A 15,880-nucleotide genomic window follows, 5' to 3' on the forward strand; every position below is an offset into this window, starting at 1 on the left:
GGCGCTACGTGGCAGAGACAGCAGATCTGAAAATTGGAAAGTAGCCATATAACCAAGTGGTTCCATGACCTGTGTGGACACCACCGGGATTGGCTGGAGGAATAAACGTGTCTGCCCCCGGAGGGGAGGGCTGCTTCTTCACGTCTTCACTCTAAATGCTGTGTGTTTATAGCTGATAGAAAGAACAACTCAACTTTTTTTAAAATAGAGTTTTGTTTTGTTTTCAATCTAGACAAGCATCAAGCTAGAACCGGGGTAAAGCCTGGGAGTTTTCAGCAGCGCTATTCACCACCCCGGCGTGCCGCCCATGCAGCAGCCCCAAGACAGGGTCCTGGTGTCCAGAGGGGCCCAGGGCTCAGGATGGCTGTCTGTCCTAAGAAAGAAAAAGCAGTTGGAGCGTTCAGTCCAGGAAGCTTCAAGCCAAGTCCCCTCGCCTATCATCCTTTTTTAAAACTAAGCTGCCTCCCCTGAATTCTGGGGCTGCCCAATTAGTTTCCTACTTCTTCGGTAACAAATTAGCCCACCTCTAGTGGCTTAAAATAACACACATTGATTATCTTCCAGTCTGGAGCTCAGAACTCCAAACTCAGTCTCTCTGCCCTAAAGTCAAGGTGTCAGCAGGGCTCTGTTCCTTCTGGAGGCTGCCCGCATTCAGGGCGATCCAGGACATTCTTCCCACCCCAACATCCTTAACTTATCACATCTGCAAAGACCCTTTTGCCATGGGGGCGATGTGCACAGGCTCTGGGGACAAGGATGTGGATAGTTGGGGGCCATTCTCAGCCCGCCTCGGTCTGATAGTGATGGACACAACGGAGGACTTCAGAGGGATGCAGGAGGTCTCCAGAAGCTGGAAACATCAAGGAAACGCGTCCTCCCTCAGAGCCTGAGAAGGGCTTCCAGAACTGTACGAGAACAGATTTGTGTTGTTGTAAGCCACCAGATTTGTGGCAATTTGTGCACTGTGCCCGGGTCTTAATTTATAACGGAGACTGAGTGATGACATGGAAAGGCTCATGCCCTTGAAAGAAGGTTCAGCCCTCCCCGTCCCCCGGAGACAGAGACGAGGCGCACCACGCGGGGCCCGCGCAGCCGGCCACACGCGGGGTCAGGAATCAGACGGAGGCCCTGGGCTGCGCCTTTGTGATCATGGTGGCAGGAAGGAGCCGGGGCAGGCGTCCCCTGTGGGTCAGCAGTCAGGACCACCATGGGCCCATGACAGCTAGTTTACCGTGAAGACACATGGCTTGGGTTGCGAGTCTGGCCCTGTGACTCACAGACATATGGGGAGCTCGGGAGCAACAGATGTCAAAGAGCCAATACAGGATCAGCAGTGATTAATACATAACTGACCCAGTGTCCCAGCAGCCCCAGGAAGCTAACGCGCCGCTCCTGGGAAGCAGCCGTGCAGCAGCTGGCGTGGACTATGAGCAGAAAACTGGGAACGAAGAAGAAACCAGGAGAGAGGCTTGAGCGGCCAGCGCCTGTGGGTGCTTCTCTCTCCTGAGCCCAGGGGGAATGGAAGGCATCGCAGTGGGCACGGGTCCTGACTGTGGGTGCTTCTCTCTCCTGAGCCCAGGGGGAATGGAAGGCATCGCAGTGGGCACGGGTCCTGAGCCCAGCAGGGGCTGTCCAGGCGTGTTGGACACCTGACCCCACACCCAGGGCGGGCTGCTCAGAAGCCACAGTCCCCTCGGTGTGGACAGGCACCACCCAGGAGGGCGGCGGTGAGGAGGACTCTATACGGCCTTGGTCAACAAGTCAGTCTGTTAGGTTGACGGTGGTTGGGGAGTCACACCTGAGGTGGCACGAGCTTTGGGCTCTTGTGGCCAGAGGAGAACCCCAGAAAAGCAAAACCCAAACAGAACTGCCTTGGAAAGTCTGCCTGAGGCTCAGCCCCGCTCTGCAGAGAGCAGAGCCTGGGGAGACGGAGGAGATGGAAGGCCCCAGGACATTCTGGAGGTTTTCACGCGTCTCCACCGTGCTCGCGGAACTCGGCTGCAGCGAGGAGAAAGAATTACGGCTTGTGAATGAGGAAAGCGAGAAGCAGCCCCAGCCGGGACTCCCCCCCACCTGAGACACTGGGGTGGGAAGTTCAGGATGAATTTCAACTGTGAAGACCAAGGTGATTTAGAAGGTAAAACATTCGCGTTTGTGTCAGATTTCCACACCTTCCCCCTCCAGGTCCCCGCGCCCCTGCTCCCCACACCGCATTGCTCAGCCCGCGCCCCCCTGATGACAGCAGGCTTCAGGGGCTCAACGTCTGCAGGTTAGAGCCCTCTGCAGCCTTCCGGCTCCCCTGGGGCCCCCCCGGAGCCCTCCTAAGACCTGATCCTTTGGCCGGGCCACCCGGGGAGGAAACTCGCCCTCCTGCCTGTGGTCTGGCCAGCACCTCAGGGCCAGAGCACACACTACCCCCATTGTACGTGAGCCCCCGGCTGGCCAGGGGCCAGACTCACCCCCATTAGGACATATTTTTTAAATCCTACCATTTATGCATTGGGTTTGGTAGCTTTAGGTTGCTGATGTACTTAATTTCACCACTATATTGAGTTTGAATGAACTGAAAGGAAAACATGCAAATATAAAACAATGCCTGGCCAGTCGCAACACCAAGAGAACAGGTGTTTCCTATCTGTTTGTCGCTCTGCATTTGCCCTGCCGGCCGGTTTCCTCCCTGGGAGCCAGGTGTGCCCCGAGGCGTTTTCTTTTAAACAGCTTTGTGATAAACATGCGGGTCCCAGGGCCCAGCTGGACCTCCCCTTGGGACCACTCTCTCTTGGGTCTTTTAAATAAAGCAGATTTAGCAGGAAAGCTCATCTGTCACATCAATTGACTGAACCCCGGGGTTAACTACGTGCAACCATCAGGTATTTCTAACTCCCACTGCAGATGACAAGCAAGAATAACATGACTATCTGTGGACAAAGTGAGAGATTTATACCAAACTTCACCCCTCCTTCCTTCTCGAATTGTCCTCTACAGTTTTGCAAAAGTGATTTTAAAAAGTAATAATAAGAGGGCAGACTAGCAGAATAAAATGATCAGCAGGGAACCTCACGTGTTTTGGAGAAAATGCTTTATCTTGGGCGCCATATTAGAATGGGGCCCCGCCTCAGGCCAGTGACGGAAGCTTGACTTGAGGGGCCTCTGTGGCCCTCCCTTCAGGTCAGAGGCCTGAGCCCAGGCCAGCACTCGGCCCACCCAGGGGTCAGCCCGATGGCCTGAGTTCCTGGGGGCAGTATCCCCCCTCAGCCCCTGGGCCGACTCCCTGGGCACACAGCCAGCAAAGGCAGAGAGCACCCCACGCTCGGGGGGGTCCTGCACCTGGCGCTCACTTGCTTGAGATTCTTCATAAATTTGTGTTTGGTAAATGAAGGCCGATGCGACAATGGAGCATGCCACCTCCCCAACCCGGTGACCTGTGCCTGAGGGCTGGGGGCAGGCGCCAAGTCACAGGGTGGGCCCAGGCTGCTGTGAGAGTCTGCACTTGCACAACATTCAATAGCAAATAAAAAACACTATGACAGGTCAAAAGAGAAACCACAGGAAAGGCTTTGTTCCCACTTTTTGAACAAGGGGCCCTGTGTTTTCGTTTGGCACTGAAGTCTGCACATTATACAGCCGCCCGAGCTTGTGCTGAGGGTCCACCCTGGGTGCAGAGGAAACGCGCCGCTGTTGGGGTGGGGACACTGGGGGCAGGAGAGGGCCTGCTGCCTGCCAGCACGCTGGGAAAGCGAGGTGATGGGGGGGCTCTCCCTAATTTTAAAGATAAGGGAAAGAGGCCAGAGAGGAGAGTGAGGTCCTCAAGGTGGCACCACGCCCCCACCCCAGATGGGTTTGAGCCAGAGAAGACGGAGAGCGTGTGGCGTGCCCCTGGGTCAGGACTGCCGCGCAGCAATCCTGAGCAGTGAGGCTGGGGCCTGTCACTTGGCCAGAGGTAGCAGCTGCAGGGGGAGCACCCCCATCCCACCCCCGGGCTGCTCTGTGCACCCCCAATCTGAGCTCGGCACGCGCAGAAGAGGTGAATTGATTTTTCTTAGCTTTTGGCCTTTCCCCCAACCAGTGCGGAGTTGAGTTTACCAGGGAGAAAATGATCAATAACTCTTCCAATAGCCTCAACTTATTTAGGCAGCCAATGCAGCACTCTTCGGAGTATTTTCAATTCTCTTGGCCCCCTAAAAAATCACTTACTATGAAACTATAAATGAGATCAATATAAAGATATTTTTAAAGCTTATTTTGCTCTGACTGGGACCCCAATGAATACATCTATCTGTTAAATACATACAGCCCCAGAATGTTTCATTAAGCATCAGAGTCCTCTAAATTCCTCGTCAGGCCCAGCCCTGTGAAAAGAACAGAATTTAAGAGCCGCGAGGACGTCCACTTGGCTGGGCCGGCCCCACTGCCTGTCACAGGGCCCTTTGTAGGACTGAAAATATTTTGGCTTGGGGGAGAGAAAATGCATTTGCCAAAAGGGTTATTATTACCTTAGCAGTGATTCATTTAAGTGGTTTCCCGGGAGTGGTATTTTATTATGATTTCTCAGCTCTCGGCTTGGTTCTTTCCCCTGCTGGGGGACCAGGCGGGTCAGAGCACAGCCAGCGCATTCAGCCTGCCCTCGGGGCTCCAGCCTCAGCCTCCGTCCTGCCACCCGCCCCAGGTGAGCTGTCCCCTGAGGTCCCAAGGGGCCTGGGCTTGGGAGCAGTCCACATCCAGGGAAGGAAAGTGAGGCCAGCCCCGTTCCTGGTTCCCAGGACTCGTCGAGGCCCACAGCGGCCCCTCTCTGTCCCGGCCGTGCTAGCCGCCCCATCGGGCAGTGACGTTCTGTCCTCGCTCTGACCCTGATTATGCCAAAGGAAGACAGGGACAAAGCACCGAGAAAAGAAATGGAACTTGCCAGTAAGCTTTGCGAGGGAGCCAGGCTTTCGAGAGATGGCTCACCAATACAAACACAACCAGAATTGAGACAGAATGTGACATTACCAAAGCTACCAAGTTTGCAGTGAGGCTCTTCCTGGGTTTGTTCGGAAAGAGGCAACTTGGGACGTGATTAGCACGTATGAAGGGTCACAGCAGATGCTGGGAAATGCGCCAGCATCGCAGGAGTTGGTGGAGTTGGGAGTCGGGGATGTCCAGGAAGAGTCCAGGTGCCCTCGCTGGGGGAGTAGACTCCCTGAGACGGGGCCATCAGCCCAACCCCACCTTCCTGACTTCTAACCAGCCTTCCTCTGCTCCCTGCAGGAGTCCTGAAGGGACAGCCATTCTCTTCCCATGACATGCTGACCAGAGCCACAAAGGATGCACCAGAACCCTCATTCAGGAGCCCAGGCCTGATGGGGAAGGGGTCCCCATGTAGCCGTGGGCTCGGGTCGCTGAGGTGGCTCCCTCGTGTTCTGCCCACCTCCCCAGAGACTGAGGGCTTATCTGAGGAAATGTGATTCAGCCGCTAAACAGTCCCACTGGACACAGGAGGCCACTGAGGTGTGCGGTTCATGTCAAATATACACTGGTGTCGAAGACTCAGTACAAAACAAGGACGTACAATATCTCATTGATGATTTTTATAAGGTTTACGTGTTGAAATAATATTTTGAAGAGGGTAGATTAAAAAATATATTAAAATGGCTGTCAGGGCGCCTGGGTGGCTCAGTCGTTAAGCGTCTGCCTTCGGCTCAGGTCATGATCCCAGGGTCCTGGGATGGAGCCCCACATCGGGCTCCCTGCTCCGCTCCCTCTCCCACTCCCCCTGCTTGTGTTCCTGCTCTCGCTGTGTCTCTCTCTGTCAAATAAATAAATAAAATCTTTAAAAATAATAATAATAATAATAAAATAAAATGACTGTCACCTGTTTCTTCTTCCTATTTTAATGTGAAATAGATACAATGTTAAATTTCATAGCCACAGTTTAAAAAGGAATAAGAAACAAGTCTCTCCATATTCATGGTCAGGAAATTGACTATATCAAGAAGACTTGTCTCATCGGACGGTCCGCCTTGGTAAACCCAGACTGCCCCAGGAATGAGAGTCGTAAGTGGAGGAGGCTGTTTCCTGCAAGTAACCAGCCAGTAGGCTCTGGAACCTTCCATCTAGACATCTCCCACCTCCCACGAAGAACAGACAGTGCTGGCTCTGTGAATTCCCACCCTTTCCCTTTGGAGCCACAGAAGGCAATTCTTAAACCCTGTCTGAAGTGAATCTAAGGATCCAAAGATCTGTGCACAAGAAAAGGGTTCTCCTCGCCTTTCAGTCTGAGTGCCGGTGAAAAGAACAAGATCTGGGCTGATGCCCAAAGCGAGCGCCCTTTTGAGGGGTATGCCATAGAACCCAGCCCTTCAGTTATGACGATCAGGAACTGAAGTTCAGGAAAGGGGACTGACGTTCCCCAAGGCGCACAGCTGCCTCATGGAAGACTAGAAACAGCTGAGGTTCAGGGTGATTCACCTTTTTTCCCTAGTTTATTAGGTTTTTTAAGCTATGTGGGTGCAAAGAAAGATGGAAGAAAATGGGATATAATGCTAATCTGCTTTTGTTCCTCTTGGAGAAGGAGACAGAGAAGAAGGGGAAGGAAGAGGACATCCTTCAGTGCAAAATATAACCTAGATCTTCGATGTATACAGATGTGAGGGACTAGGGGTGTACATCCAGGCACACAGTTTGCCGATTTTAAAAGAAGTGGTATGACAATAAACGGGGAGGCAAAGGATCTATTCAGTGCAGGAATGGGACCAGTGTTCGCTGGAATAGCCCAGTGCGAGCAGGTGCTCACCTGGCCCGTTCATATAACACATCTAGTCTCTGCCTCCCTTTGGCCACCAAGCTTTGAAAAGCCCCACGTGTGCACAATAAGGTGGCAATTATGTGTTTCCCCAGCAAGAGGGTGCAATAAGACACACAGTTTGTCTGAGAGTCAGCACTCTGAGCACGTTGGAAGAAGGAAGGAAGGAAGGAAGGAAGGAAGGAAGGAAGGAAGGAAGGAAGGAAGGAAGGAAGGAAGGAGGGAAGGAGGGAGGGAGGGAAGGAGGGACAACATCCAAGGATCCAAACTATATCATTGACTGCTAGGACCAAACGGCACCAACTATCCTTGTGACCGCAGTAACGACAAGAGGAAAACAGAAATCCTCTTCACCCGGATCCATAAGGCACAGATGAGGTCTGAGAGACCGGGGCTGACATCGCTGGAGCACAGAGAGGGCCGGGGGTTCAGGGGACACGACAGGGGCTTGCTGCCTTCCCCTGCCATTCTCAGACCCATGGACTCTCTCCCTCATGTGCTGCCCAGAAAAGGAAGAACCAGAGAAAGGACTATGGTCGTTTTAAGCCTCCTTTTGAATCTGGAAACCCCATCCCTGCTCTCCTTTCTGAAGGAGGAAACAGTTTCGGTTAGCAGAGACTGCCCGCATGCTCCCCCTCTGTTGCTTTCCTGATCTGCTGGAACACTTAAGCAGACCTTTTGGGAAGGACTTCTGGTACAAAAAGTAATCACTGGTTCAGCTAAAAGCCGGAGAGAAATAAGACCAGGGAAGCAGAACTCCAACGTCTCAGTTATTAATTTTATGAACTATACAGGGTTGCAGTCTCTCCTTGCAGCAAACTTCCCTTGTCATGGATGAATGTAAGCATACAAAATTTCATTGGCAATTCTGGTCAAAATATTTAAATAGAAAAATTTATGAGCAAAAGAGTGATTTTATTATTCAGTTCTGTTACAACCAGCCCCCTGAGTTTTTGCTCAGATTTATTTCAGCTTGAAGGCAGTCTTCTGTTCATTCTCTAATCCCTTCAACCCAATTAACATGTAACAGTTGATCAAACACTCTTGCATTTTATTTTTTCTGATTATAAAAAGAACTCGTTCCTTCTGCTTCTGGGAAGATGAAGTGGACCTACTTTTTCCCTCTTTTTCCCACTAAGTATAGCTGAAAACTCTGAACATTATATGCAAAACAAATACAAAACACCCTAAAAGGTGGTAGACTAGGTAGGGCCCCAGGGACCCGAGGAAGACACATTGTGGGGGTGAGGGGGGATCCCTGGCTTTGCTCTTGCCTAGTATACTCCAGACTGGGAGATCGATGAGGCTGCAACCCAGAAAGGTCAATGGGCAAAGACCCAAAAGAGCCCCAACAAAAGCCTGCTCCTTCTAGCCAGAGGATCAGAAAAGAGGCCGCCAGGCTGGGCAGAAAACTCTTGGACAATAATTTTCTACTCCAGCCAAACACAGCAGAGAAAGCTGTGGTCCCTCCTCCCACATAAGAGCAAGTGCAAGTGGGGCCCAGACCTCTACTTCCACCCTCCCCTGCCCACGGAGTGTTACAGACTTCAGGCCAAAATCACTCATCACACCAAGAACCAGGCCGATCTCAAACTGAGTGAAAAAAGACAACCAAGAGATGCTGACAGCAAAGTGGCAGAGGCGTTAGAATTATCTGGCAGAGATTCTAAAGCAGCCATGACAAAAAAAGCTTCAACAAGCAATTACAAATATGACTGCAACAAATGAAAAAACTGAAGGCCTCAGCAAATTAATAGAACATATTCTAAATGGAAATTTAAGAACTAAAAAGTTCAACAGACAGCTCGGTGGATAAGTTCAGCAGCAGAATGGACAGGACAGAGGAAAGACACGGTAAACTGAGAAACAAAACAGCAGAGGCATTGTCCAAACTGAATAAGGAGAGAAAATATTCTGGGAAAAGACACTACTGAGTCTTGGGGACCTGTTGGACTGTAACAAAAGATCAAATGTCCATGGCATCAGAGTCCTGGAAGGAGACGAGAAAGAAGGAGGGGCTGCAAAACATTCAGAGATATAGTGGCTGGAAACTTCACCAATTTGACAAGAGACACAAACCTACAGATTCAAGAAGCCAAGCAAGCTCCAAGCAGGATAAACCCAAACAAATCTGCACCAAGACACATTATAACTAATGTCTAAAAGTAAGACAAGGAAAAGATCTTGAAAGCAGCCGGAGAAAAACAACATCGTACTACAGAGAAAAGAACAATGCAAATGGCAGTGGATTTCTCATGAGAAACCAGAGTCCAAAAGGAAACAGCACAATAGTTCACATGCTGAAGAAAGAACCATCTGCCCAGAATCGTTTCCCTGGGTAGGAATGAGGGGGAAAACGAGATATTCTCAGATGAAGGAAAGTTGGTAAGAGAATCTGTCACCAGCAGACATGTCCTAAAGAATGCCTTATGGAGGTTTTCTGAGCAGAAAGCAAACAGCAGAAGAAGGAACCTGGGATATCAGAAAGGGAGAAAAACACACATAAGAAAAAGACATGGAGAACTACCACAGGCCTTCCTTCTCCTCCTGAGATTTTGAGATTATGCTTGATGTTTACAATTATAACACTGTGTGATGTGGTTCTAAATATATTTAGAGCAAATATTTAAAACAATGATATCATCAATGGGGTACAGTAAAGGGACATAAAGAGAGGTAAGGTTTCTATACTTCATTCCATTCAGCAGAGAGGGACCCCATCAAACCTGTCTGAAACATTGCCTCTAGGGCGCCAGTACCCTCCCCCAGACTGCACTGAGGGTTAACATCTGCACCCGAGGGGCTCATTGGCCCCTGTCCCCCAGGGGAGGCTGCTGGACTGACTCCCCTTTCCTGGCGGAGGGCTGTCCTTTCCACCACCTCTTGCAACCAGATGGGAAGCCATATGCCTCTTGCTGAATGTCACCTGAAAAGATTGGAGTGACTTGAAACTGCCCTCTGCTCTGAAGGGATGGGCCTGTCTGGGGAATGACTGGGAACCATGCAAAGGAGGTCTGGGCTCCTATCATCATTGCTACCTGTGGGAGCCTTATATTAAAGCTCATAATATATATGTCACTACTAGCAACTGCTGTCTGGACTCATCGGAGCTGTCCCGGCACTGTACATTCACGGACCCCTCAGCTGAGGCCACGGTAGAGGATCAGGGCAGTCAGACGGAGTCCTCCCTGTGCAGATGCTGCCAACGTGACCCGGTAATCCAAAGGAAGAACAAGAATGGGAGAATGAACAAGAGTGCCCCATAAGCAAGAGGAGGAAGGGTGATGTGTGGGGCACAGGTGTCTTAAAGGTATCCCAGAGCAATCATGAGGAGAGGGGGTCCTGGAGCACGGGTAACTAGAGGGCAGGGGCTCCCCGCTGTGGGAAAGAGAGAAGGTACAGGGTCCCCCAAACACCCACCAGCTTGTGTGCAAAACAAGAACGCCACCTTGCCATCAGAGAGGTGATTTCCAAACCCCCACTATTCCCTGTGGGACCAGTTTCAAAAACTTTGGGATCCAGACAGCAAATAGGGACCAGGGGGACAAAATGCATCTGCACTTGTAGAGGCGATAGAGGGCTAAATCTTGAAGCATCCAGACTAGACTGGTGACAGATTCTGAAGACACAATTTCAGGGACAGAGAAGTGAAAGATGATTATGGAGCAGAATGACTCAGAGCCCGTGCCAGGGTGACCAGCCCGTTTATGCCAACAGTGTGATTAGTGGTGAACGCCCGTCTCTGCTATGGGGGCTGGGGACTGAGTAACTGGGTCAGTCACACAGAAACTGCATATGCCTATGTGACTGACCCCAAGTGTCCTCCGTTGGCAACACTCCACACGTGTTGTCACCCATCCTTGCCGAGAAGATTAAGTGTGTCTGTGTGGCTACTGGGAAAGCCACAGGAAGCCTGTGCCTGCTTTCTCCTGGACTTCAGCCCGCATGCCTGCCCCATTAGTGCCATGAGGACCAGCTCCACGGTGGCAGAAGAAGGTGCAGAACTCCGGGCTCCACACGCTATCTGAGCATCTCTGTGGGGGGGGGGGGGCACGGGGGGCCAGGATGGAAGAGCACGAAGCGGTTTGTGCCCTTCCTAGCATGGGAATGCACTTCCGACCAGTGAGATCTCCAGCAGCCCCACCAGCTCTTTAGAGAGAAACGGAGGAGAAAGCAAACGCCCTCCATGGAACCGACTGCTTGTTTCCAGAGCATCTAGCTGCAGGCCAGGCTCTGCCCACAGCGACACTGGTGACATTTCGGGCCACGTCATTCTGTGTTGAGGGGCTGCCCTGTACTTTGCAGGCTGTGGAGAAGCATCTCGGTTTCCTACCCACTGGCTGCAACCCCCTCGGGTGTGGTAACTAAAAATGCATCCAGCCATGGCCATTTGTCCCAAGGGGGCAGAACCACCGCTCTGGAAGCACTTAAGTCATGTTCAGTATTTGGTGTTCAGCTACTTTCTTCAAAACCACTTGTGTTTTCTTTATAAAACAGACACACACACACACACACACACACACACACACGCACCCCACAGAAAGCTAACTTCCCAGAGGTACAAATGAATAGATACCTCAGAACAGGTGCCACACGAGTCGGAAGGCCTGAGCGGGAACACATGTGAAGGCCACAAGGCCACAGCCTTCCACCCTTCCGGCCATGTGTTGTGAGGACAGGGCCCAAGATGGATGCCAGGCAGCTCTAGTAGGTCATCCCTGCTTTCTGGGAAGCTGCAGGGAGCCCAGCAAGCCTCTGCCCGGAGACAGCACCTCGGAGAGCCTGACCACACGACTTCACCGTCATTTGGGTCCCATGAGACAGCACGTTCTTCAAATCTCCGGGGACAGCAGGAGGGGGTTGAGAATGTGGAGAACTTCACTCAAGGCAGGGTATCAGGCAGTGAGAATGTAGCGGAGGGTCTTAGAAACCCCTCAGAGTCAAAGCCCGTGGTCAAAGACTTTGAAGAAAGGTTTCATTCCTTCGTGATTCACACCCCTCCTGGCTCCACAGAAAGCAGAGGCAGAGAAACAAAAACTAGTCACTGGAATCAGAGAACATTCCAGGGCTCCGGCGTGGACACAACTCCATCGCTGGATCAGCCCCTGGAAGGGGCGGGGGGCGGGGGTCACGCCATTCAGAGGGGCGGCAACCCTGGGACAGAGGAATTCCTTATTTCAAAGTCCTTCTATAAAATGCTGCTGGCAAGTGGTGCGTTTTTCCTTTGAGAGGAACCAGAACAGTTCTAAACATTGCCCCTGGGGGATAGGCCCTGCCAAAGGGGGAGTCAGCGCAAGTGGAAATTCGCATTCTCCTGAAAATGGTACGGCACGGAGCTCGGGCGCCAGGGTGAGGCCCGACTGCAGCGAGCCTGTGGCAGGAGCCACGTGGGCTGAGGTCACCTGCCCTCCACCCGGGACTTGGGGGGGGAGCCCGTGGGGAGGAGGGGAAGTTTGTCAAGACTGATGATTGCCAGAACACAGTAAGACGCTCAAACTGTGATCAAAGGGCGGCCTCTCCTGCTTTTGAATAATTCTCAACACTTTATAAGAATGCGGATTCCACCTCAGGCCCCGGGCTGTGTAGGCCAAAGGTGAGGCTAATGAAAGCAACTTTTGGAATGTGAGGATGGAGGCACTCGGAGGTGCAGCTGGGGTAGGCAAGCCACCTAAGGCGGTCCCGCCTCCTGAGCAGCACCTGGGCAGTTGGTGCCATTTGAAAGCTGATTCAGACCAGGTCCAGGATGCTCTCATTAAACTTGAAACTTAAACCATGCCCTTTCACCCCTCTGGGCCTTTGCACAGGCCACCATTTGTCTACCCCCCCATCCTTAATCTACTAGATTGTTCTGGAAAAATCCCCTCCTCACGAGATCCCCAAACCCCAGGACGTATCACCAAGTAAGCCGGAATCCCTCCTCTGGGGCCCACACGACAACCAGAAAGACACTTTTCCCATTTTTTTTCTTGGGTCACTGGGCTGAAGGTCCCAGGAGGGCAGGACCAGGTCATCCTATTTGCCTGGCACCAAGAGCAATGGCTGCCACTGAACTGGGGCTCGAGAAATGCTCATGGAATTCAGTCTGTTTCCTGGGGCTGCTGTCACAAAGAACCACAGACTGGGGGGCTTAACACAACAGAGATGTATTCTCTCACAGTTCAGGAGGCCCAAAGTCCAAGATCGAGGCATGGGTGGAGTTGGTTCCTTCTGAAGGCTGTGAGGGAGAATCCCTTACAGGCCTCCCTCCAGGCTGTGAGGACTCCAGCAAACTTGGCACTCCTTGAGTTTGCATCAGGCCAACTTCTGCCTCCCTCTTCACATGGCCTTATTCTCTCTGGGTCTCCTCCAAGTCTCCATGTCAAAACCTCCCTCTCCTTCCTCTTTTAAGAATACCGGTCATTGGATTTAGGGCCACTCTTCTTCCAGTATGATCTCATCTTAACTTGTTTATATCTGCAAAGACCCTACGTCCAATTAAGGCCAACATCCATGGGTAGTAGGGGTTAGGACAGGACACGATTCACCCCACTGTAGCAATGCCTGAGTGAAGGTCAGTCCCAGCCCCGAAAGCAGTATTCTTAAGCATCCCATCTCCTTCAGTTTTCCAAGGCCTACAGTGGTGAGCACTTCCTGCCCTTGGAAAGGTGAGTTGTGCGAGACCAGGTGGCTGTCAGTGCCACCCAGTGAGGGAGCGGTCCAGTCCCCATACCTGCAATTCCAAACAAGGAAGCAAGTCCTCAGTCACTAATCATAGCCATATCCCAAACACACACACCACACCACAGTTGTGGGAATATATGTGTGGGGGTAGATGCGTGAGTGTGGTGTGTGTGTGTGTGACGTGAAGTATGTATGTGAGGTGATATGTGTGTGTGAGATGTGAGGCATGAATGTGATGAGTGTGTGTGAGATGTGAAGTATGTATGTGAGGTGTGTGTGAGATGTGAGGTAAGTATGTGAGGTGGTGTGTGTGAGAGATGTGAGATATGTATGTGAGGTGGTGTGTGTATGTGTGAGATATGAGGTATGTATGTGAGGTGGTGTGTGTGTGAGATGTGAGATAGGTATGTGAGGTGGTGTGTGTATGTGTGAGATATGAGGTATGTATGTGAGGTGGTGTGTGTGTGAGATGTGAGGTATGTATGTAATGAGTATGTGTGAGATGTGAGATATGTATGTGAAGTGGTGTGTGTGTGAGATGTGAGATATGTATGTGAGGTGGTGTGTGTATGTGTGAGATATGAGGTATATATGTGAGGTGGTGTGTGTGTGAGATGTGAAGTATGTATGTAATGAGTATGTGTGAGATGTGAAGTGTGTATGTGAGGTGCGTGTGGGTATGTGTGGACAGCTGAAGGTCTGCTTCATTCTGCTTACCTTGAACGGTTTCATGCACTTGATATGCTTCATTAGATAAAAAATGTTTCCAAGAAACCAGGAAAGTTTCCCCAGTGGGGCAGGGAGGTGGGAGAAATGATATTTTTCAGGCTGCAGTCCTTAGTAAGTGGTAGTTGTATTAGTCAGCTCAGGCTGCTATAACAAAGGCCACAGAGTGGGGGGCTTCAACAACAGAAATTTATTTCCTCACAGCCCTAGCAACCAGAAGTCCAAGATCAAGGGCCATTAGGGTTAGTTGCTGGTGAGGTCTCTTCCTGGCTTGTAGACAGCCACCTTCTTGCTGTGTGCTCACACGGCCTTTCTTCTGTGCATTCAGAGGGATGGAAGATCTCTGGTGCCTCTTCCTCTTCTTATAAGGACATCAGTGCTATTAGATCAAGGCGCCACCCTTATGACCTCTTTTAGCCTCAATAACCTCCTTAGAAGCACTATCTCCAAATACAGTTACATTGGGGTTTAGGGCTTCAACATAGGAATTTTGAAGAACACGAATCCGTCCATAACAAGACATAATTTGAGGAAACAGATATTAGTGCCAACACTTCTCTTTGGAATGACATAAAGCACTGAGGAGAAAGGACACCTGAGAGGTGCTGAAAGAACGTGGAACATGGCACATCCTCACCTAGGAGCCTGAGGCGTGAGGCAGGAAGTGTGGTTGGCTTAGGAGGGGCTCCAGGAACAGCCAGTGAGGCCATAGAAGTGTGACCCTTGGGTCTGCACCCACCAGAAACACTTGGAGCTTCCTGGCTCCCTGAAGAGGACCAGAGTGCTCACGTGAGGAATGTGAAGAGTGAGTGTCTGAGAGGAAAGTGGCACCCGAGTCTCCCTCACAGCATTCCTGGTGACCTTGGTACCATGTGCTGAGGGGGCTGAAGGAGGGGTTCCCAGGAGACCACACACAGACTCACAGAAGCCCAGAGCCAAGGGGACTCCAGGCAAGGCATGGTGACTAGGGGACCTAACACCACCTGTCCTGAGATAATTATCCCATATTAAACAAACGCACTAATGCAGCAAATGTGAGAGATGGGCAGAAGAGCATGGGTTCTATCAGGCTGTCATACCAGATATGAGGTGTCCACCCAGCTTCTTTTCTTTCCTCAAACAATCCCTGGGGGACAGGTCCATATCAGCCTCCAGATCCTTCAGACTGTTCTTCATGCCACACTGGAATACGCGAAGTTCAGAGAACTGCCAGGAAGCCACCTGTGGGGGCTTACTTTCCCTCACAGATGTACAAAGACAATAAAGGGGGTCATTCCCCTTTGCCGCCTTTCTGTAGAGGATGCTCAGTGTGGCTCAGACCAGGCTCTGTGTCTCAGGGGCGCCACACCCTTGCAGAGCCTCCACTTCCTCACCTGTGGGTTGGTACTTCTCTCAGGAAAGATGGGCGAATGGTACTCTGCTCATGAAATTACTGTGCCAACCACAAACACCAGCCAAGAAAAACCCATGATTCACCCTGCAATGCTGCCCTTTGCATTTGCAGAGGCAATCCTGAAGCAGCCAACCAGCAGAGGGCACCCCACAATCCCCGAACCTCTGTTCAACAGGGGCTGGTGCCTCCAGCTCTGCTTCTCAGCACCTCTGCTCAAAGGAGGTGGTGATGGCCACATTCGCTGCACATGGAGCAGGTTTATTTGCTGCTGGGACTTTCCAGTCACTTAGAGTGAAAATAATTGCATCCACATGGCATTT

This window comes from Phoca vitulina, unplaced genomic scaffold (genome assembly GCF_004348235.1).
Source record: "Phoca vitulina isolate PV1807 unplaced genomic scaffold, GSC_HSeal_1.0 scaffold1, whole genome shotgun sequence".
Lineage (NCBI taxonomy): Eukaryota > Metazoa > Chordata > Mammalia > Carnivora > Phocidae > Phoca > Phoca vitulina.